Source organism: Gallus gallus, chromosome 14, assembly GCF_016699485.2.
Source record: "Gallus gallus isolate bGalGal1 chromosome 14, bGalGal1.mat.broiler.GRCg7b, whole genome shotgun sequence".
NCBI classification, from domain to species: domain Eukaryota; kingdom Metazoa; phylum Chordata; class Aves; order Galliformes; family Phasianidae; genus Gallus; species Gallus gallus.
In genome coordinates, this window is record NC_052545.1 from 3,547,010 (window position 1) to 3,571,902 (window position 24,893).

At 37.3% G+C, this 24,893-nt stretch overlaps 1 protein-coding gene across 2 annotated transcripts in view; it reads left to right on the top strand.

Moving 5' to 3' along the window:
* Nucleotides 1–24,893, top strand: part of SDK1 (sidekick cell adhesion molecule 1) — a 365,337-nt gene that overhangs the window by 20,062 nt on the left and 320,382 nt on the right. The gene's annotated exons all lie outside the window — the stretch shown is intronic.

Sequence of the window (24,893 nt, forward strand, 5' to 3'; positions counted from 1 at the left end):
TTATTATTTTTTTCCAGTAATTTAGCTATTAATCTAAAGTTATTTTTAGTCCAACTTTAACATTTTGAAACTGTTTGTCAGAGAAATGCAAGCACTTTTTTGTGAAGATTCTTGGATAACAAATTATATTCCTGCTAGGCAAATCATATATTTAACTCATATACAGTTTCTACTGGCAAGCTATTTTGATATTGACGTTAAATTAGGTTAGCTTAATTATACATTATCACCAAAGGCAATTTAACAAAGTACGTGTGGAATATGTTGAAATACGTGTTAGTCTATCAACTTTGTAGAGAACCACATCTTCAGGAGGTAGACAAATATTATATTTCTCTGCTTTGAGAGTTTATGACCTTAATAAAGGTAGGCATAGCTTGCTAACTATCCATTAGTTTTGTTTTTAATAACGTTCTTATTTGCATATTGGTCTTCAGCTGAAAACACATGCCTTGAATTGTTCATCATTAGCTAGCCTTATGTTTCAGATGTTTCAATGATATATCACATTCTGGTATGAAAAGTTTGTCTAAATGAATCTAGATGCACAATCAGACATTTGCCAAAGTAGGCACACATAAAGAATACTGGATTTCAGTTAGAAACTGAGGAGTTAGTTATTTAGTTGTGGTCCCATGTTGAACTTGGAATGTTTTGGGCTGTTGTGACCATTACCAAACTGACTTCTACCTTATCTTAGACCAGATGGATTTCTGTTAGACACTAGCATTACAGGTTGAAAGGAGAAATTAGCAGTTGTTGACATTTTGCATAATATCAGATGTTACTCCCTCTCAGATCTTTCCCTACTGCATGGAATTTAATTTCTTTGATCCTGTAGAAGAAGAGCAGAAAAGCATACTTTAAATGGAGAGAAATGGTTTTACAAATAACAAGAAATTTTTCATATTTGCATTACTTAAGATGCATTTTTGTCTTATAAATATGCTAATCTTCAGAAGTTGCGTCTGGTATGACATATGGAATATAATTTTGTTTCAGTTCTTTGACATCAACCTAGTTACTGTTACATAAAAATGTGTGATTGGCAGGGAAAATGAGTATGTTCAATGACATGGTTCTTGCAAGACTTTGGGAAGCATCTAGGGTATTCATCTGTAGACAGCTGTTGGATGAGGGTCCTGTTAATTGTATGTTTGTTCCTTTGCAGAGAGCGCTTCCTTTTGGTCCGTTTGGGCTGATGGGAAATCTGCAGATAAATGCTTGTGAATGAAAGAATCAAGCTCAGTTAAACATATGTTTATATTTGAAACAGTTTTATGAGAAGGGGATATTTAACTTAGAAGTAATTAAGATGATTTTCTTAGGGTGATGGAGCAGTGCCAAGTAGGAAAAAAAAACCCAGGAATTGAAGAGATCAGCTGAAATTGCTCTTTAATCATCAGTCGGGGCTTAGTTATGTGCAAGTACAATATTGATACAAATCCATATATTAAACTCTTTGCCTATCAAAACAAGGTGGAAACATGGAAAATGCATATTGGAAACAGGTCGGGACACACTAGCATGAAAGCACCTTCAGACACTGTTTGTGAGATTGTTAACTTGTGCATCACCAAGCCTTGCCAAGGACTGTGCTAACAGCTTATCAGTATGGATGATCACAGGGAAATACCTTTGTTTTTATTAGCATGCAAGTAGCTGTGATGTAAGAAGGCTTCTCAGGTATTTATGTATAAGCAAGTGATTCAGCTCTTCAGATAGGAGCCTGAGTCTTGGAGAAGTAGGATTTCTAACCAACCCTTCTTTAGCCTCTTAGCTCCAGGTAACCTTACAGCTAACGTTTTCCACTGCTTGCTGTTACCATCCATGAGAATCTCAAGTGCTCAGTTCTTTTCAATTACAACACTGAAGTCATACTTGAACTGCTCAAAATAGATACCTGGGTCTATATTGTAAATGTTAGCAATTCTCTTCTTAACATATTCTGTTCAGTGCTTTTTTGTTCAAATCAGAGCAGTTGGGTACTGGTAAATGGATTCTTCTATCTTTTCTTACAAACGTTTTCTCCATCCCAACAAGAGATGCTCATTAAGGCAGGGAATGCTGACTATGGGCTGTTTGATTTGACTCTTGGCATTCAAGGGTTCTTTGCTAGGAACTGATAATGAAGAACATTCCAAGAACTAATTTATTATTCTTGGTTTTGGAAGATTGATTTGATTATGATTTATTTTCATTCAGATAAATTTTATCTCCAAATCATTGAGCAATGATTCCATACAGTTTTAATAAAACTAATGAAACAAATACTGTTTATAGGCGCAATTCAGTATGATACTTCAGCAAAAGCTTAATTTCAAGTACATGAGAAGTGATTTTATTGGTAACTCAAGCATTCCTTGTTTTGTTGAAGTTGGATCATCTTTTTTGCATTAAAAAAAGATTTCCCATGTTTGGTGTCTTTCATAATGAAAAGTTTCTGTCAATCATTCCTAGTAAATGGAAAACATCCTATTGGACTTGCTTGGCTTTGCTCTAGGGTTTTTTTTGTTAGATTGTAAGCCATGTGTAGGATTTCTTCTACTTTTGGGCCATTAGTTAAATATTTATGTAAATAATTACTGAAGTATTTTTTCAAATGTCTTTCCTCCATAGTAAGAGTCTTTCTTTTTTTTTTAAACATCTCTACTCTCATTTTCTCTCAACAATAAAAGTGATCTACGCTTAGTAAGATAAAAACTTAAGCTGATCTTAGGGTAATAGACTGTTGAGGTGTGGCTGTGGTTTGCTTTCCAACTCTGTGTCTCTCAGAGGATGTGCAGGTAAAAAGTATTACTTGCCAGAGCCTGTAAGGCATGAGGTCTTAATTGCCCTGACCAGCCTCACCTGGCATCTCCAGCCCACACCCTCTGTCCCTGTGCCCTGGAGCCCATTTAGACTCAGATCTGGCAAGTCTGTTCTCATCTGAGGTCTGCTGTAGATACACTCATCTTCTGGATAGGTTTCTGCCCTGTGTGGTAGGTGCTTTGTCCCTCGGCTGTGTTGGAACATGTGCTTGGTGCTGTTTCTGGCCATAGCTATCTCTACTGTCTCTTGTGTTGTCTGGGGCTGTCAGTAGACTCTGTCACCTGTGCCTTCCCCTGCCTGCTGTGCTCATGTGCTGTAGAACATGCTGTATGTTTAAGATTAAGTTTGTCTTTTAAAATAAAACTAACTAAAATGTGATTAATGGGCTCACAGAGGGGTAAGAAGTTGGGGGACTGGCTCTACTTTGAGTGGAAGGGAAGATTCAACAGTATATTCTCCTGGGCTATGGCAGGGTCAATGATACCAACAGAATTCCTGAAAGATATTAATCTGTTTTCTAAGCACTTCAGTAAAGGAGATTCCAGAGATTCCATTGTCAATCTGTCTGATACTTAACTAGGCAAGTTGTGAAGACTATGTTTCTTGAGTCTAATTGCTCTTGTTGCTACCAGTACACCAGACTGCCAAAGTAGATGGTATTTCAAACACCTGCTATACAAAATCCTTTTATGTTTCGTGGTTTTGATGAGCCTCTGCTTCCTGAATTGAATTTTGAAGATAACTGAGCTGCTGTTTATTAATAAAGCAAGCAAAAATCCAAAATGTATCCTGAACAGATTACACGGCCATGTTTTGGGAAGCCTCTTGGGAGGTCAGGAGAGTGCTAGGGAAGAGCTAGCAACTGGGACTGTCATTTATTAAAGCAAAAACCAGCAAAACTTGCTGTAGTGACCTGTACTTCTGCAGTCTTCAGGGAGGTAGGTGAAGAGGTTTAATGCTCCTTTCAGACTTTATTCCTGTAAGTCAGGAGTGGTTTCTGTTTTTTTTTTTCTAGTATTTTCCTGCAGTCTCTTTCAGGGGTCAGAAATCAGAATCCTTCAGTTCTGAATGTGTTTGCTAAGTATTAGGCTGCCTTTCCCACGGTACACCTAAGGACAGTTCAGCTGGGTTTCAGTGTTTATAGGGGTACTCTGTGTGGGTCAGGAAAAAAATCACATTGTTTGGAAGAATACAATGTGTTTATGTGCAGGTAGGAGGAGTTTGCATTGGTGGAGGAAAATATATCCAAGAGGGGTTTAAAGAGATGAAGTGGAGCCAAAGAGAAGAGCAGAAGTGTGCTCTTTTAGAATGTGATAGACTTTTGTGTTAAATACAAAGTGATACTTCTGCAAAGGAAGCTGTTAGCAGAGAGGAGAGGAGTCCCTCTTTCAGGAGGAGCTGGAAGGTCAGAAGACCAAGATAAGCTTGAAATCCTAAATTCTAGAGAATGTTGAAGAGTAGTAGGAAGGTGCAAGGGAAGTGGCAAATGGATGATAATTGTTTGCCTGTTTATTGTTATTTCATACTTCAGGAAAAGTCACACGTTAAAAGAGCTGTGAAATTTTCTTCTTCAGTTCTCACCTTCTGCTAGTGAGCTGTGTAACAGCAGCTATGGATGTGGAGCTCTCGAGGGCACAAAGGTGTTCGAGTATCTACCATTCACTGGAAGTCTGACAGGGTTTGGTTGTCAGCCACAGAGTTACACTTCTGCTGAAGGAATCAGGAAGTTCTGAAATTGCCAAAAGAAAATGAACAGCTGGCACTGGACGGTATTCATCTGAACGAAACCTTATAGGCATACAAATCCCACCCTTATGGGGTGAGGCGGCAGCACGGCGAGAGCCCCGAGAGACAAACCCACGGAGCCCCGACCCTCAGCACGCGTGGGCAGCCAGCTCGGCGCCCAGGAGCGCCGCCAGAGGGCGCCAGAGGGCCGGGCCCCGGGGCTGAGGTGCGAGCCCCGCGCCCAGCGACGGCGTGAGCGGCCCTTCGGCCCCGGGGTTACGGCGGGGGCTGCGCCCGGGCAACTCGGATGAGTTCACAGTGCTTTCATGCGACCTACAGAATGGTTAGAATAATGACTGCACAGTGGATAGCAAAAATTAAGTGTGGCTATACGTATAAAGTTAGGGAGACGAACAATTTTGTGTAGCTTAACGTGTGATAAGCGCTTACAATTTGAAAGTGGTCACAACATAATGCTTTAAATTTGTGTTTTGGATTGTGAAATGGGTCTGTCCTCTCCTTAAGCCCAACGGAGATATAGATTAATCTAACAAATAATCTCAGATCGTGAAAACCCTCTTGATTTCTCATAAAAACACTTTTTCCTCTCCCCTCTTATTTATGTACTGTGATTATGATTTGTTTTTGTGAGGAGAGTTGTTCAGTCTGTTGAAGGATTTGATGAGGGGATTACAGGATTCTGTTTTGGATGCCTCATAACTTGCTGGCTGTCCAGCATCTTCTTGAGAGAAAATGATCCCAGAAAATGGTTTTTACATTTCAAAGAAGGCAATATTTCAGACAAGATCCTCCATGGCATTCAATATACAGCTGAGGTCCCAGTTACTTTAATAGGGTCAGAGTGTTCTTGCAACTTGACTTTGCTGTTATCTTTCATCCATCTCCAGCAGTTTGGATGGAACAATGAAGGGTATACGATGCAGTTTATTTGCCTGTCTGGTGGTGTCAAAATGAGCAAAGGTGCTGTTGTACTTCTGAAAGCTCAGCTCAATTAGTTGAGAAAAGATTTTCTTATATACGGATATCAAAGCTGTCACTGCGAGAGAGCCATTCACGAGAAACTATGTACTTATCTGAAGTGTTCCTGAAGGCTGAGGAAGCGTTGCTAGGTATGTTTTTAATCCCCAGTCAATATGTGTGCAGTTGCAAGTGTTAGGTGAGGAGCTGTAGACATTGAGCCATAACTGAAGATTTGGCTTTCGGAGTACACAAGTTAATGGTACACTGTGGGTGAGCTGGTTTTGGTCTGTGTTTCAGTTGACAACTGGAAAAAATAAAATCTACTCACTTATTACCCCTGTGATAATTATGACACTTTGTATGGCTTCAATTTAGGTCAGATTTGTGAATGGTTAATGCTGGAGATTACAAAAAAAATAAAATAGAAGTTGTATTTCTAGATACAGTCGACCTTCAATTGCTGCTGCAATGCTTCACCTTTTTATTAAGAAAAACATCTCATCCATCCATCAATATCATGTGATTTGATCTACTGATTGTTTTTGGCTAGGGGTCTAAAATAAGTGTTCTCATTTCTAGTTGGTCTCTAATTGGGCCATGACCCACACCAAACCAAAGTGATTCAAGTGGAGCGCTTCTGTTTCTTTGAATAAAGGGCAGGCCCTTACAAGGGGGTCTCAGAAACTTAACGGGTGTTGGTGAAAAATTATCTGAACCAGATATGGGAAAAACTTCATTGATCTTCTGAATGCATAGTGCTGAAATTAGGAAAACTGAGGTTCCTGCTTTCCCTTTTGTCTGATTTTAGGCTGGAATCCAGTGAAGTGAGGAGGTAATCTTGGATATATGATTGGATGTAACAGTGTTTCACTTGGGAGCAGTGCAGTTAGGTATATATATTTTTATTTAATTATCCTGACAAAGAGGAGAGTAGTCACCCTTTTCATGTTGTGTGGTGATTGTCTTGAATTTTTCATGCTTACAAATCTGAGCATAATTGTACTGTAGGATAGAAAAAAGAGCACAATGTTTCAGCAATGTGAAATTAAATATTTCAATATTAAAATTTCCATTTGCTGTTTGAAGATGGAGAGGAGAGGAGCTGATAAAAGTGTATCACAATGCTGAGGATGCAGGAGCGGAGGAGAGAAATTCTAGAGGAGTGAAAGAGCTTGTAATGCAAAGGGGAGGGGAAGATAAGAGACTTGGTTCACAGTTCTGGGACCCGTTTCATATTGCTTGTTTGGGTCAGTATGTTGGAATGAGTACTAGTCAAAATATCCTTGTTAGAAAATTACTGGCTAATCAATACTTCACATGCTTAATGGCTGCTTATTTGTCTGCCATTAGTAGCTATAAGAATGATATATATAGATACATATTCTCTTTACGTGCGTGTTTTGAGGCAAAAAAAGAATTCTACGGTTTAAGTAATGTCAAAAGGCTTTTTTTCTTCTTTGAAATGCTTCCCTGCTCTTTGTGCTGGGGCTCAGATGGACAGTTATTGCTAGCTGCTGTTGAGGCTCTTCAAAAATGCACAGAAGAATGCTGTACAGTATCAGTAAACTTGTTTTGTTTTTGAATTCTGATTAATCCTGCTTTGAATTGTTTGGATAACAAAGAATTACAGGGGGAATTAGTTTTACTGGTGCCTTCTGCTCCTCCTTGCCCTCTAATTCCCACGGCAGTCACATCGCTGTTTATTCCTGTGTTACAAGCAATTGGATTAGGTGATTCTTATCTTATTTTTGTTGTTAAGTATGACTACTCTTTTAATTTAGTTCAATTTAAGAATTAATTTTGAAGAGTGGGAAAATCTCACACTGCTAAACGATGTGATGTTTTTCATTCCCATTTGACTGATCACTGGTTAAAGGATTTTGTGACTTTCAGATTTCAGTGCTATGCTGAAGATCAGATGGGGCAGTGGATTAATTTGCTATTAGATCACAGGAATGGTTATACATCTGTTTATGTGGTATCAGTAGTTAACAATTACAGACCTGGTGGAGTCAATATGTTTGAAGAAAGAGTGGCATGGCAATGCTGGAGAGAAATGTAAACTTTCACAGCTGCAAGAAGTCATCTCCTTCCTTGGCCCACCTGTATGAGGATGTGTGTGTATGTTCAAGGCTTAAACCGTGGTCCTGGGAAGACTTCTTTAGTAGTTCATTGCTAAATTCTTGATTTATTGTAGCTGTGTGTGTAAAAGAAAATAGAAATCAGAGGTACAAGAGAGGGAAAAAGTCATAGGATCAATATGGCTATAACCCTGGCAATAGGTTATTTGGGAAAAGAAGCTCATTTCCATTAGAGAGATTGAGGCTTTAAATTAGGAAACTGTTGCCTTCAATTTCTTCTACTCCAAGAGGAAGGCACTTGGTTGTGTGTTCCTTTCCTAGAAATAAAGACAACTGCTTCACAAACGCATCTGACTCATCTGGACAAAAGGGTGAGGAGGGTTGCCCAGCCACTTGGAAAAGGACACAGCGGTGTCCTCCTTAAGGAAACAATCACTTCAAAAGAAAGTGAGTTTGTAGTGACTTGGTAAGTATCCTGATTTCCTCTGACTGATGCTGCCTCATGGCACAGCTTCTGAACGCAGGAACCTGCGAATATGCAGTGTGTCCAGTGCTGATAGAAGGATTTAAAAACTTGTAGGAAAAGATACATTGAACTTCATTCTTGTAAGATTTGAGTTCTTTACTGTCCTGCAAACAATAAATCTTGCAATAGCCTTTTAGTTAGGTAATCGATGGTTTTGCAAACCGGTAGACAAATATAATAGGCCGTTCATGTGAGTTTTGACTTCTGGTCCTTTAACAGATTAAGTCTTGCTGAGTGCTAAACTTAATTTTCCTGCAAGTACACAAGATGTGCCAGAGCACTGAAATAGAGATTGTTCAAATAGAACACAGTTGCAAACCCCTTTCTTTGTTTCATGACTGTTTCAGTCATAAGGCATCATTAAGCTCTTCAGACCAGCAGGGAGCTGTGAGCCCTGCTTAGTGATAACCAAAACACCAGAAAGCACTGCCCAAAGTGCAGGCCTATGTGATGGTGTTTGTTTGAGAGCTGAACTGTATGTGTCTGAATCTCTCTGGAAAACCTTGCTACTGAGTTTTAAAAAGATTGCCCAAAAGGTAGACTTTGTTCAGTTTTAATCTACTGAACTGTAAGCATGGAGAATAGCCAAGTTTTGTACAGCTATGTCCAAGCATTCCCTGCTACGTAAGGAAACACTTTTCCCATCTCATCTCTCTCTCTCTCCCTCTCTCAAAAAAAAAAAAAAAAGAAATATAATGATAAAATAATAATAATAGCAAAGCAGTTTACTTAAAGATGCTTATGAAGATGTATGCACTTTGCTATTCTGTGCTCTTTTTCAATTGGTCTTAACAGAAGTTGCAGTGTTGGGGGGAGAAACTAAAGGAAAAAAAACAACAGAGAAAACATTAAATACACTAATTGTTTTATTTGCTGACAGTTTTCTGATGATAATGCCATGGCATGCTAGGGCTAACGCTTTATAAGCTTTTCATTGCATTTCTTTTTACACATCAGGATTGTTATTAAAATATCATCTTTATTTGTTTCTTGGGAGCGTTCATAGCAGTGCTTGTAGTAGTCAGGTGAACTGAAACGACTGTATTGACTTTTTAATGTAGTTTCTGTATTTCATGAGTCAAGTTGCAAACCTTGCAACGCAATAGAAAAGTATCCAGTAGAAAAGTAAAGAAAAATATCAGAGTTTCAAGCCCAAATTCAAGTTTTAGTGCGTTGTTTGGCTTCCAAAGGTGTTCCTTGATAGCCTGATTGTTAACTGTAAGGAAAGTAAATAATTTTCCTTAATTCATGGGCTTTGTGAATGTTTATTTTTTCAGCATGGGAATTATCAGACAGAGCTGCATTCCAGACAGCTGGGCAGATGGTTCTTTCTTTTCAAATTGGGTTGTGCCAACAGAGAGAGACAGCAATACAAATGTTAACCCCTAAGGGATAGACGAATCTCTGTCAATCCCCCTACCCTGCCCCCAACGCAGCGCGTTTGAAAAGCTAAATAAGTTTGATCTAATTACTGAAAAATACTCTATTTAAAAAAAAAAAAAAACTTTCCAAAATTAGTTTTCCTGTTTCTTTGTTTTCTTAATGTATTTGTTTAGAAATATGAGGCAGTTGATTACCTGTTGTTTAACATTTGGCCTTGTAGGTAATAAAGCATAAAAATATCCCAAAGTTGACTCAGGCCGAGAATGTACCAGTTGCAGCATCATGAAGATGCTAGTAGATATTTAAGTGAAGCAGCTCACGCAAAACTGATTTGCAGTCTGGGCTGCGAATAAACTTTACTCAGGTTGGAATTACGAAGTTATTGTGTAAAGAAAACTACTTCAGGAAATAGACACAAAAACTTATGGTCTTGGAAAAAGTACTTTTATTTCTATGTCAAAATTTAGTTTTATTTTAAAACTATAATTTAAAAACAAAGAATTCATACTTTGAAATTCTTTACCTTTTAAATGTTTCAGACACTGTTGTTTCCTTTCAAATGCATGCTATTGTTTCTAGTTTTGAGAATAAAAAAAAAAGCAAGTTTATTACCTGCTTTTTTTTGCTTGTCTTTTATTTAGATAATAGTCTAACTATCAACCTGTGTTGTCCTGACTAACAGTGTAGAAGGGAAATGTAATATTTTGGTGCAGAGCAGAAAGCCTGAGATAGTACAGACAATGGGAGTTATTGTTTGTCTTTATTTTTGAACTAGATTACAAGGAAAAGATTCAGACATAAGTTGATGCAAAGCTTGGTGTTTCAGAACAGGCTTTTGTATACAACAGTTGAAAAAAAATGAATGATTGCAGAAGTTCCTGTTCTTTAACATGCACTACTTTTACTTGGAAAGAAGCTGCAGTGTACTTGCTGCATGTTCTACTGTGTTTGAGTGCCCCATATACAGAAAAGTGGCCTTTGTACATAGAATGATGCGCTGTAAAAACAATACTTGGTTTATTGTTCAGGAAAACTCGAATGACTCCACATTTCATAAACGTATGTTGTATCACCCTCTTCAGATGCATTTTCACGTTAGAAGCAATGTGTCTAGATAAAATTAAGGGGCGACTGAGGAGCAAGTCACTGTAGCTCCATTTTTCTTTGCATGGCTGCAGTTCTTTTTAAAAATAAAGGTAATTCAATCTGCTTGAATAGATATAGCATTCAAATTTATGTTCTGGAAGACTAACTTTAGACATAGTCACATATTTTCAGATATTTGCTGCTAGTGGTTTTCCATTTGCAGTACAAAAAACAATGAAAATTAAGCTATCTTTATGTATTTTTCTCTAAACTACAGAAATGAAGAAAATCTAAAATGCTGATGTGGTTGCATGTAATAGGTTGTTGTTTGCTTTTTATACTTCTAAGAGTCCATTGGTTTCAATCACACTGCATATTGAATTTGTGTAGCAGACAGATAGAGGAAAAATAATGGGTTCTGTATTTAAAGGGCTGTTCAGGAATAACTTAGAGGGAAAGGATCCCCCTGTTCTTATGACTGAAATTGAGATTCCTGTTCTAAGAAGTGAAATGTAAAATGTGAATACTTTAATGAGGATATCACGATCTAGAAAGTTTGCGTACCAAAAGATTAAGCTTTCCTTTGTATTGATATAGCAGCAATAAAAATCAACTTGGAAAGCATTGGTAGGACTTAGAAATATATTTTGAAGAGGTTTTCTTCAGTTTGATTTGTAGCTAAACTCCTGTGTAGTCGAAGTTCCCATGAACTTAATTCATTTAAACAGCATAAATAACCTTTAACTCTCTCCAAGCATGTGCCTACAGCACCTATATATTCATATGGGAAAATGCAAATAGGGTGCGTACACCCTAGAAAAAAAGAATGATATTGAGAACAGTTTGAGTGTCTGGGATACTGTGGAACATTTATAAATCCTGCTTTTAGAAATGTGCTTCGTGCAACTCTATCTGTAAGTTTTGAGCTCAGGATAATTTACTCCATCACAAGTGGGGACTTCAGTTCATCCTTGTGGTTCTCTGTGCACATGATGAGGTTTGTCTCTGTTTAACAAATTGGCTATGTATATTGGCCAATGGATAACAGATGGAAAAACTCCAGCAGTCTGTTTTTTCCACAATAAGACAAAACTTCAGAAGTCAGAATAAAATGAGAGCACTTAGAGCTGAATGGTATTGCAGTCATGCTTCCTTGGTTTTCATTTCATTTGAGTAGCTATCGGTCTTATTACTATGCTAGTTGTCTGACAATAGGAATCCCATATACTAGTCTACTAGTCTTTTCAATTTCCCTTTTCTACATCTCCTATTGCAATTGCATATTAATTCAGGTTTTTGAAAGAGAGGCTCTGTGTGATGGATAAGTTATTCTTGTATTTGGATATTGATTTCTTCATTTACTTCTTCAAATGTTTCTGAAGTAAAATTAAATCTTGGACTTTTAAAACAAAGGTTATGTTGGCAAAGAAATCTGATCCTCTTTTTTTTTTTTGCTGTATTAATTAAAGACTCTTCTACTTACCTCTGTTTAAGTCACTTTGGCTTGTGGGTTTTTTTACTTTTTTTTTTGCGAGCCAATTACTAAGGGAAAACTGTAGATATTGTGGCACTGTGCTGTGTTCCACAATACACCATGGCAGTAAGTGTGAGAGAATAAAGCACTTTCTTAGTTGCTTTTCTTTCAAATTGCAAAAAAACCCATCCAATTGCCCAAGGAAAGATGACAGACATCATGTACTGGGGTAAATATAAGTGACTGTTGTTTACACTGTTACTACAGTAGTTACTGTAGGTTTTCAATTTGCATATTTTTAATTTACTTTTGCAGAAAATGAATCCTAAGTGTTCCATCAGCTCATTTTCAATTTTATTTGGTTGTTAGTTATAACAGTGAATTTATATTTAATGTAAGACGCATCATAAATACTAATAGATTTGCTCTGCTAGCAAATATTTTAAGTCAAAATGTTTGCGTTTTGGATATGATTATATTCTTTCTTGAATACACAGGGACAATTATGCATTATTGCATTCAAGACACTACAAAATTTTTGAATATGAATAAAGTGCAACAATGTAATATCAAACATATTATACAAATTACTATATTATAGCTCCTTTTCTTTTTGTGCTGCCTTATTTAGAACACTTGGAGCTTCTAGATATGAGGAACTCCATGTAGTAAATACACCAAGCCTTGATAATTGTAAATGAAGTTCAGTATCTTTTTTCCTGATGGGAAAAAATGGAACAGTAGAACTAAAATACCCCCAAAGTCTCACTGCATACGGCAAGAGAGTGTTCTAACTTGAGGGTGCTCTACATTTACTGTGTCTGAAACTATGGATCTAGAAAAGCAATCTCAACTCAAGAGTCAGCTTCACTTCCAGAAATTTCCTCTTTTCAATGGTGGTGTACGCATGATTCTGCAAGTTCACACCCACAGGGTATGTATTCAACATTCTTTAAGTCAACCAATTGGTCAGCCATGGATTGCTTTCCATAGGATCTGAGATGTTAAATAACAGATCTGCTAGTGCACAAAGCTGGTCATTGAATATCTGTGTCTTTCAAAATATTTTTTTAATGAAGTGTCAGGATCTTGCTATTTGGGATTGCTTTTATTAAAAATAATTTTGGTTTTGTCATAGGTGTGAGTTCTCTGTAGGAGTGTGGGGCCCCCCCCACCATTTAGCTTCCAGTACAGAAATCCATGTGGTTTACCAATTAATAAAGTTTCACTTTGGTAAGTGAGGCAAACCTTACTCTCTTGTGCAAATGTCATCTTGTGCTAAATACTGACATTACCTGGAGAGAAACACTTTTGGGGAGAAAATTTTCCTATTTCAGCCTGTCTTCTGAAATGTTAATGGTAAAAGCAAGACCACTTCTAAGCAACAGTTGACCTCTTAAAAAATACAGCTGCTTGGGAAAAAAAATACCCAGTGACAGCGTCTTGAGGAGAAGCTAGACACATCAGAAAATACCACTGGAGTAAGGGAAAATGTCAGTTTTAATAGCACTTTGGTTTCCCTGACTCCAAGTCGCTATACTTGCTTCTTGTATTCGGAATGCTGGAGTCTTGGGATGAGGAAGTGAATGCTGTAGTGATGTGGTCCTTGAATGAATAGCTTGGGGTCATGTTCTTTGATGACATATATTTTTCTCTTGTCTATACAGAATTCTGGCTTATCACTAGATCAGGAATTGGAATACTTCATGTTGTTGTTCTTTGGATGCTTCAGAGCAGAAGCTTAAGCAAAGATATTGGAAATGTGACAGTGAGCTTTCTGCCTGCCTTTGAAAAGCCTTTTATTTCAGTTCACTATTGCAAAGATTGAGTTTTGAATGAGTACATTGTGGCAAAAAGTTGGTTTTATTGTAGTTAATATTTAAAATCACACATTTCAAATGGAAATACTTGCTTTACTCAAGTAACAAAATTAGATGAAACTGGTAAGTCTTAGTAAAAGATACAGTGATATTTGCAGAGAGAAGGATTTTCTCAGAGCAATCTGACAAGGAAATTAATTCATCCCAGAGAAAGAATCACGAGCCTTTGGCAGCAAAGTGCCTTGAAAAAGGGAGATCTTGAGGACTCTTCATTTGCAGGCAGTGAATCTATTCAAGTAGTCTGCGGGATTTGTTCTTGCAATCAGAGCAATCCTCAGAAGAAGCAAAGTAGAAAGAAAGGAGAAATTTACCGAGACGGGAACAATCTTGTTGGGCTAAGTCATTTTCCCTTCTGAAGCTCAAGTGTGCAGTCAGGGAGAGAATAGCCCAAGAAATATATTTTTTGATCAGTAGAAACACAGGAAAGATGTCTGAAAATTCTGCAGCTGTTTCTCCCGCCTCTCAGTCCTTTCCATTAGTTTAGTACAACAGGTATAAACTATCAAGTGTGGAATTTCATTCAGCTTGTTTGTGCCGAGTTGGAGCTCAGCACCTCAGTAGGACATGCAAAATCATCAGTCAGCAAGGAGCTGCAAACACAGTGATTTATCCTGAGTTTTACAGATTGGAGTATCTCACCTCATTTTGAAGTTGAGTATTGCTAGCCTCTAAGCATAACGTAAAATGAAGCTGTGTAGCCAAAAGGAGTAGTGTTAAAAGATGTTATTTGGTTTGTGGGAGTTATAAGATTTGATTCAAGCCCTCTGATAGTGTATGAATCTCTGATTATTTGAAGGTGACACCAAATAAATGATAAAAGCTGTACTATGTTTGAGTAAGGAGTAGGTCATTTACTCTTATGTTGGTAGAAGTTAAATGAAAATTTATGTCCCCAAATGGTTTAAAGATGTCAGATGGGACAAATACTCAGATCGAGTACAGTCACAGTACATAGGTAAACATTTGTTATAGATTGAAGTAATTATGTATTCATAGGAGTGTGAAGCTGCTGATTTCTACCTGCTAGCATTGTGCTATGGTTCTATTATTCTATATTTTAAGATAATAGTCATACAGGTTTTCTGCCTTAACATTCTTTGTGTTTATGAATATATACAAATGAATAAATTTCATCAGCTTCTATGAGGACAGTAAGGATGCTATGATAGCGTTGATCCTGGGACCTCAGATTTACATAAACACTGGTTGAAGATATGCAATTAAAACACGAGCCTTAGGTCTGGGGGTAGTGGGAGGTGACATCAGACTTCAAAACTGTAAAGGCTTGGTTAAAATCTGCAGTGTTTTTTCTGAACTTAGCACTTATTTTTTTTCCTCACTCATGATCCAAACTCAGTGTGATGAAGAAATATGTTAAACATCATTGAATTATTGCTGCTCATTATTTATTGATACTCAAAACAACATCAATAAGTCTTCAGCCGAAGACCACAGTTGTTCTTTATAATAAATTCTTATTTTTTGTTTATAGTTTTCTGAATTTTTTTTGGTCTCGGGAGATGGATGATGAATTTCTTTTTGACTCTTGTGTAAGGAGTCAGTGCTGCTTGATAAGGATTCTGTCTGATAGAATGCTGAAAACATAAGTCAGAATCACGGTATTGTAGGTGTCAATAATATGTGGATTGTGCACTCTATTGTTAAATGGACAACCGCAAAACAGGAAATGGTGAGGATCAGATCTGGTTGTATCTACAGCACAAAGAAAATGGAAGCTATGAAATGAGCAAATGTAGGCAAACTGAAAGGTCACAGGATAAACTTAAGTTGGGAATATATTGCCTTTCAGCACAACATTTCATGGAGCATTTACTGAAATAAAAAAAATCATCATTCAATTTGAAATTAAGTTATTAGCTACTGTGTCATGCTAATTAGCAACTCCTTACTGGTAAAGTGATTCTGAAAGTCAGTCTGTCAGTTTGCACTGCCTACTTAATGAATGATCCTTAGAGGCACATCAGATTGAAGTACTTAAACATACATCTTCTGTGTTGTTTTAGGTTTTGAAAAACCTGAGGCCAATATACCTATTGCACTTCGATCACAGATTAACCTTTAAATCAACAGTACAACCAACAAAGCACAATCTTCGACCTTTCTGTTAGTGCATGCAATTGCTTGGAAATTAATCGTACTCTTTTGTCTGACCAACTGCAAACCTGGTAGTTGTGCTCTCCAGCTTCCTGGCTTAGTCTTTTCTAAAAATGATTATAAAAAAAATACTACAAATACAATGCTTTTATAGTCCAGAACATAATATCTGTGGTAAATCATTGACTCTCATTTTGTCAGGCAAACGTCTGTATAGTTGGCACTTTGATTTTAGTTTTCTTACTATTGTTGTACTGGTACTCCCAGTCATTTCCTTATTCCTGTAAGGAGGGTGGAGGTGCTTTTTATGATCTAGATTTGGTTTCTAATTTTCTGAAGTTAAAAAATGACTAAACCCCATAACAAATGCAGAATAGAAAGGACGGCACAGGGATTCATATTTGATTTTCTTCTCTCCGGTCTTTCAGTATAATCTCATTGATTTTTCTCAAGTTTGCATCTTCTGCTATAGAACCAGATGTCATCCTTACATAATTATGTATGCACCTTCTAATTTATTTCTGGAAACAACATTAACTACAAGATTTAGTACTTCAGTTTTGCTATATGATGTACTAAATTATATATTCATAGAGATATTAAATTTAGATGAATGCTCTCTGGGTTTCGTTACCCTTGTTTAGACATATTGACTGCTTTAGGGCCTTGAAGGAACTTGATTCAGCTTTGGAGCGAGTGCTACTTCTCAGAAAACAAATTGGCAGGTGCATGTAAACTGAATTCCCTGTATTAACTGCAGAGGACGAAAATCTTGCTGGTATAAATATAACACTGCATGATCAGGATTCCTCAGCTTGTGCTCTTTTTCTTCATTGAACTGTGGTGTTGATTTTTCTTTGCTTTGTTTCCCCCCAGACAAATATTTACTCCTGTTTTCTATATTTTATATATAGAAAAGTACATTTTATATGTTTACATGGAAAAGTACATATCCAAGAACATACATGGTTGTATGTGTGTATCTTCTGTATTTATCCACTGTTTCTGCTTTGACTGCTGCATGACAGGCAGTCCTCACACATGAGCTGTGCGTACTGGAAAAGCTGTTTACTTCTGGATATCACTGGACATTTTGTGCAGCTTCACTATTTACTATGTAGAAAGTAAATGAAAGATGAATTATCTTTAAGAAATCTGCCTTCCTACTGTGCCTATATTCATGTCATGTACGCATACAGCTGTTTTGTGAGAGAGATGAGAGTGTTTTTAGCAGTAGAAGTAAATGGGGAAAAAAGGATTTCTTTTTTAATAAACTGAAGAAAGAACTCGGCCCAATACAAGAACACTTGAAGCACTGCAGTTTTCAAATGTATGGATTTCTTGGGATATCTGTCAGTATTTTCGTAGCTTTACCACAAGTTGAATTCAGCAGTAGTGTTTCCTTATATTTCTGTTCATTCTGCTTATTACTGGCCTTGTTCACCTTGTCCTTTAGCTGTTTCTGGGAGCACGCATTGAACTGAATGAGGCAGTGACTGGTTTGTATCGTTCTCTCTGGATTGATTCCCTGGTTGCTCCCAAAGCAGCCATACCAACAGGTGTGTGGTACAAGTGAGGGGCAGGATGGGGATGAGGTTGAGCAGTAGAGTAGGAGGAATGGAAAATCCTTCAGTCAGCACTACTGCTGAGGAAAAGGTACATGGAACCTTACCCATATTTTAAATATCACAGGTTCTTGCAGTAATTACAAGTTCTGTAAGCTCATTCATAAGCCTGCAGCACTTACTATATTTAATAAAGGAGAAAAGGAACCATTAACTAAAAAGATTAACAGTTTTTTTTCACATTGCTGTTATGGGCAAATGTGAAAGCTGTAAGAGTAGGACACCATTTAACAAGAAAGAAATATTGTGTTTTTTTTTTTTTTTACTATGGAGGTGATTAAAAATATCTTATGGTGGCTTAAGCTACTTTTTTTCCCTGTAATTTTTATGGAAATTTTCAGAAAATGCAAGCAGATAAATAGGAGTTTGAACACTGAAAAGCCACAAATCTATTGATCTCTGAGGTAACATATGAGCAAAGTCTTGTCATAGAAATGTTGTTAAGCTGTGACTTAAATGAGCAGAATTTGGCATAACACAGTGACTATGTTGTTAATGTCTTTAAAAAGCAGAGCACTTTCAGTACCTCGGTCTCCCTTCTGTACCTTCATTGCCTGTAAGTCACATTTACTGTGAATTTGAGAGGTAGAAAAGCCCAAATTAAGCAGTTGGTTGAACTGACATTGATGGTGCAGTTTTTTGAAGTTTTCTATTACATTCTTCCCGAAGTAATGTTAAATGTTGTATGGAAAGAAATTACCAGGAAGTTGTTACGAGCTGTAACAAAGAGCCTGTAAAGGTCATACATGAAAATACGATTATATTTCCCCAAATGAAACATGAATATGCCCCGTGAAGGCAACATAGTCTGAAATATTTTTCTAATATGGAAATCGTTAGAAATCAGAATTGTAATCATGAACTAAACCCTAAAGGAATCAAATGTATTATTTTTATTCTGAAGCCATTTGTTTCCTCTGCAGTTCACAATTTAGACCCGCAACAATCTATTCAGTGGATTATGCTGAAATGTTCCAAGAAATGTGAAATAAATATGACTGATACCTTGGAATCCTAATTTTCCTCTTAAAAGCTGTACTTATAAGAAAAGGTATTTTCAGAATGCACAGAGGAGAACAAGGACATCTGTCAGCAGCGTATGTTCTGGAAAAGTATTAATTTTTGGAGGACATATTAAGGATGCTAATCAGTCATTTAATAGAACTTTGACTTGTATTATTTGGAGTGTTTATGCAAAACCTAATTAAGAGTGGCTTGGTGACTGCATTCGTATTCTGGTAAATACTGATGACCCAACTTGAGCAGACCTATGACAGGTAGTACAGATAGGGATAAATCAGGATTCTGTAGCTGAAGACTCCTGCTGTATGTAAATAGCACTCAGTGAGGATGTTTTTATAACTAGATCATCTCTGATTACAGCTTCGAATAGCAAATTGAATTGTGAAACCCAGAAATGGGACAGAAAAGTGGCAGTGTTCACAGGACATTTGGGGTTGTTTTGTAGACTCAGAAGAACTATTGCCCAGTTGATGGTATTATTTAAACTTGTACTTAAGATCAGCTTTGAAATTATAGAGGAGCTGAATGCACGTAAACCTTCCAAATGAGTCCCTGCTTCCCTTTTCCTTGCCCTTCAGCACTGTTCCTACTGTAGCATCATGGCTTCTTTCCAACTTCACAGCGCTGTGTGTTTGAGGAAGCAAGCAGCTGTACAAGAGCTTCTGGAGTGTGTAACAACCCCACATAGAGTACTCTGTTGGAGGCTCCTGTCATGTGCCTCAGTATTGCCCAGGACAACGTGTGCAGTGCTGAACTTGCCCTGGGACTGTCCAGTGATGCCTGCGTCCCAGCGAAATTGAGTGAACTTAAATATTTTACTAAAGACTTTGCTTAACAGATGCACATAATCAAGTATTAAACTACTGGAGTGATGCTGTCATTTGCCTCTTCAAAAATGGGTCTAAGAAGAGCTGCTTGGAATTTTGTGGTATGTTCTTTGGTGCTCAATTTTCTTTTGCTTTATGCTCTTACACAGCATGACAAAATCCTTTGTCTGTGATTAGAAGTTGTATGTGCAATGGTTACTGAATGAGGAAAATGGATCTCAGCTGCAGAAAGCATGCTGTGTTTATATCCCTTGGGCTACTTGTTTTCATATATTTCTTGTGAATAATTAAAATAATTATTTCTAATTAATAAACTGAGGAACAGTGTCTAAGTCCTCATTTTCATAGAAAATAGGGTTTAGAACACTTTACTGTGAGGTAAATATTCAGCTATATATTTATTAATCAAAGACAGCTTATTTCTGATTCTGCTTTGCACCTTTGTGAAGTAGGTGAAGAACAATACTATAGATTGTATGGTTTTTAAAGTGATTGAACTGGCATGTACTTCTTATAACTGGAAGTAGCCACCCAAAGTGCAAATCAGTGGAAAATGCACTCATCCCAGTGCAGCTTCAGTGTAAACTTCAGTACATCCTTAATTATGGAGTCATGTAATATTTGCCATCAGATCCATTTGTCAACTCCATTTGCTATCTGAGGTTACAGATGTCAGAAATTTGTACATGTCATCAATTCATTTGTCATAGTTGTTGTATGTTAACATTAAAATCACATTAGCTAATGTTGACATCTAAATTGCCATCTTTAGGTTTCAGAATCAATAACAGATTTCAACAAATTTCATCCTGATCTGAGATGTTGTGTCAGAGCAATGCAGATATAAAGAAGTCCACCCAGGTTTAGATTTGATTCATTTGTTGGTTTTCTTTTGAAACAAATTTTAATGCAATTATAAAGCAAAGGTTTCACAAGTGTGATGGTTTGTGCTGAAACAAAAGATAAGAAATTGCTCTTCAAATTACACCATGAGCAGAGTTGTGTTTCTTAAAACAAGAAAAGAGGGAAAAGTAGAATGTGTGAAAGTGGAAGAAAGGTACTTAAACTGTAAGAGACTGAGAGGCAATTTTGTAGCCTTAAAAATGTCATTTTTGTTAATGCTACTGCATGAATAGGATCGGTGACAGAAAGAACTGCGCATCCAGTAGTCTGAGTCCTTTCAATACTGGCATACTTATGGTCAATTTTTTTGGTCAGAAACAGTGTAAAAGTTATGATGGAATTTTGAAGGAAGAAGTTTATGGTGGTGAACTTGCTACTCTTCTTTTCCGAAAGCGAAACAGCTGTGCTTTCAGCTTGACTGTTTTAGAATGTACAGCCAAATCAATAGATTCACTGTGCTGTACCTTCCTCAGGAATAATGAGGTCAGGAGTTTGCAGATCAACATGATTTATTTTGGTGTTTGTGTGCTGGATGTAATTCTACAAAAAGTAATCATTTGTATAATGTACTTCAAAATTATTGAAAATGAGGTCTGGTGGTAACACTGGGAGGTGTGGAACAACAGGAAAGGCCCCACATGACTGCACAGAAAAACTGACATGCATGTGGAAACCTGAAGTTATTTAAAATGTTATACTTGATTTATACTTACTGTGTAAGTTCTGTGAATTTTATCTTCTACTGGAAGCCCAGGCGTTCTTTTATCTGATGACTGAACTCTTCATACAGTTCATTGAGCACATTTTCCTTCTTTATGCCAGTGCTGGATAATTTCTGTATTATAGGAAAGAAATTGGAGGCTCGTTTCAGACATCACCAGTATGGCATAAAGTTCAACTGCTGAAAGCAGCTGCTGGCTGACTGCTGGTCTTGATCCAGTTCTGTCCTGGCTTCTGGTGTCAGGAGCCGCAGTGATTTCTAATGGATGTGAGATCCATTCTGGTGTAATCTCCTTTGTACCAAAGCTGATCTTGCTACTACTCCTTTATATACTACTATTTGTAACTTTGTTTTTGAGTTGGGAAGACAGAAAACCTAATATTTATAGCTTGATCTACAAAATATTTGCTAGGCGTTAGGGGGGAGAGCAGACCAGTCATGTCATCCCAAATCTTTTATTTTCTTTTTATGTTTCTGCTTCTTAATATGTTTATTGCTATTCAAGAAATGTCTGCTATTGATTCTGCAATATTGCAGAGTCAGAAATTGGGTGGGAATTTGTCTGGGAGAGTTCTCAATAAGGTATGGTACTTGATGTGTTGTGCTTTGTTTGTTTGTTTTATAGTAAGGTATGAATGATGTAGTATGAGGCCTTTAAGTGGGAATTCAACTCTCTGTCTGTCAAGGCCCATCTCTGCTAGCAGTGTGGATGAGCAGACCAGACAGCTGAGGAGAGAGGAAAAAAGGCAATTTGAAAATTGCAGTTATATTCAGCCAGTGTATAACTTTGGTAAGGAGAACCTTTGTTTTTGTTTTACTTGTACCATTCCCTCAAACCTGTCTACATGCCCCTGCAGTTTCCGCAGGCAACTGTAAAGAGAAGAGCAACCCGTGGATAATCCCAGCTTCTGTTTATGAATGTCCCTTGTTGGTAAAGGATTCTGCTGCATGTATGCAGCTAACTGAGAGAGAGATGCACACGCACCTAATATTCCCCAGGCTCTCTGGTAGATCGATGTCAATTAGACATGCCTTTTTATAGAGCAGGACAGCTTAGTTCTACTGCAGTGACGTTGCTCCCACTGTTTTATAGTAAGTGTACTGGTCTCTGTGAAAGCAAATTTTGTGAAATAGCTTCCAGTAGTTGGTTTAAAAGCAAACAAAAACCAAACAGAAAACAGTCTACTGTATTGGTTGTCCAGGAGTTTATCAGGAAGCTTGTTGTTGTTGTCCAGACTGTGGATGTGGAGAAATATTCTGCTCAGTGACCTGTGAAGAATAAAGCAGTCTTTTACGGATAATGTGACAATAAATGAAAAATGTGTGAATGCTACATATTCCATAGCAATGAAATAGGGCTCATGCAATTTTGTGGTGGGAGGAGGGAAAAGAATACATAGAAGAGGTGCTTGTCATATTGCCAAATTCAAATGAATGGAATGGGTTATAAATAACAATTAACAATTGAATGGCTTTATCTGGGAAATACAGTTACCAGACACTACCTTTTAGCAATTATCAGCCAACAGACGGAATTCTCATGATTTCAATATGATTCAACTTAGGGAGGGGGGTGAAAAGAAAAGCTTGTTATGTCTGAAATCTTGTCAAATAGTTGACCTTCCAAGGCTAAGTGCAATGGAATAAATGAAATCCAGAACGGTGTGTAAGGGAGGGCAGTACTGCTATTGTACAGGTACAATTCCATTTTCCATTGTGTAAGAATACTGAACTACTGCATTTTAGCAAGCAGGCCAATGTAGGTTTGTAAGCAAAATGTCCCAAGATGGTTGAATCCTTGATCAGAATTTGGATTCTTTTGGTCTTGTTGGAAGAGCCAGAAGGGAGAAAAACTGCTAGACAGCCGAACTTCAAGTTAGGGCATAGATCCCAGTTCTCATGGCATGTACTCCCAGTTGTTCTGGTGTACGTTCTCAAGTAGGGGACAGCACAGCTTCCTGCCATCCTGCAAAGTGACACTGTGTGAAGGTGCTCTTTCAAATACAGTCATGCTATTCTTTTGTTAGAAAAGCCTGGAAATCCAGCCTTGCATAGGTTTGGGGAAAAGAATATATATATATCTTGTGTTACTGTTAAGGTATCCAAATGTTTTACAAGGTTTGGAGGATGATAGTCTAAGATAGAGAAGAAACATCTATCTACAGATGAAAGAAAAAATGAAAACAGTAAAAACTGTGTGTATGCCTTTGTATCTTTATACTTGCATTAAGGGAATGTTCACTTCTATCTAATTAGAAGTTAACATTGCTATAATTTTGTAAGGCAAGCGTGTGCATACAATGAGTTGATAGCACAGGAAAGAAATGACAAGTGCAGGAGAGCATAAATCAACCTATAGCTGAAATCTCTGCCTTGTCTTTCAAAAGGGCATAAATGCTCTTGAAAAATTTTAACCCTGAAGTCCATTCTGTTTTTCAGAATTTCTGAGACGTTTGTAGCTTCAGAAGTCATGAGTTGGCTTAAAAGTCATCCAAGATCTTCAAGTTCTGAAACTTAATGATGTTACATACAGTAACATGCTTAAAGTAGAGGATATGTAGTTGGCTGAATTCAGCTGAGCAAGAGCTCTGCACTGATCTGTTGAATGAAGGAGAATTAGCACATTAATAACAGAAAAAGCAACAGTAATTTTGTCCTTATTTTCAGTTTTAAATGATACTCAGTGAATATCTGATTTCTCACAAATTCTTTCTGGATGAAGTTTGTAATATTTGAATGTCAAGAGTGTACACTGAATCAACTTTCTGAACTTCTTAAACAAAAAGAACTAAAAGTGACAGCTAGAATAGTTCAACTTTTTTTATTTGATCAGCTGCCAGGACTGGGGTTCTAATGGGGCGTCACAGTGCAGATGGTTTCAATACCTTTGTGTTCTTTGTGTTTTTATTTGGAACTCATTAGCTCCTGCTAAAGCATTTTTTGGATGCAGCTGAAATTCTTGGTTCTTAGTGATCCCCTCCCTTGTTCTTCTATTTCAGCGTGTTTTAGCTTTATTACAAATCTTGACAACCTGGTATTTATCTTGTGCTTGCTTAGGCTTGTTTAAAGTCATAACTCTACTTGATCTGAGAGTATATTTTTATCTTCTACTCTACTTATTACATTGAGATGAGAATGTGTAAGGTTGGAGTACCTTTACATTTCGTGTTTTTGCAATATCTTTTCCTCTTCATCTGAAGTTCATGCCATTCCTGTAGCTTAAAAGCAGTTGCAGTGACAAAGGTGAGTCTCTGGAAGAGCTTGCCAATTCCTTTTGTTTTCTTATTCATGTACTGTTGTTTTATAATCCTTATTGGAGAGACTAGACCAAGGTCATTTGATAATAATACTAGTTTTCTTCATACTTTTCCATTCTATTTTATATTCAGTAACCAACTCTTCTAATAGGATGATATGATCCTAAAGCCTGGAAGCCATTTAACACCCTCTCACCCCCTGCCACTCCTTACTTTTTCTGATCTGTGCTAAGTTAGTAAATACATTGTTCTGTGTCATCATGCAGATTCTGTTTTTTCAAGCATGTGGAAGATCCACAGTTCTGGCTGACTTTTTTTTTGCCTTGTGGCTTCATCTGATTTTTACCTGAAACTAGCAGAAGGTTCTCCATGCAAATTATGTTTGGCACAGATCTAGTGTTCTGACTGCCAAGATTACTGATGAAGCGGATGGAGAACGACTTCTTTTGCCATCATCACATGGAGAACTGTGCAT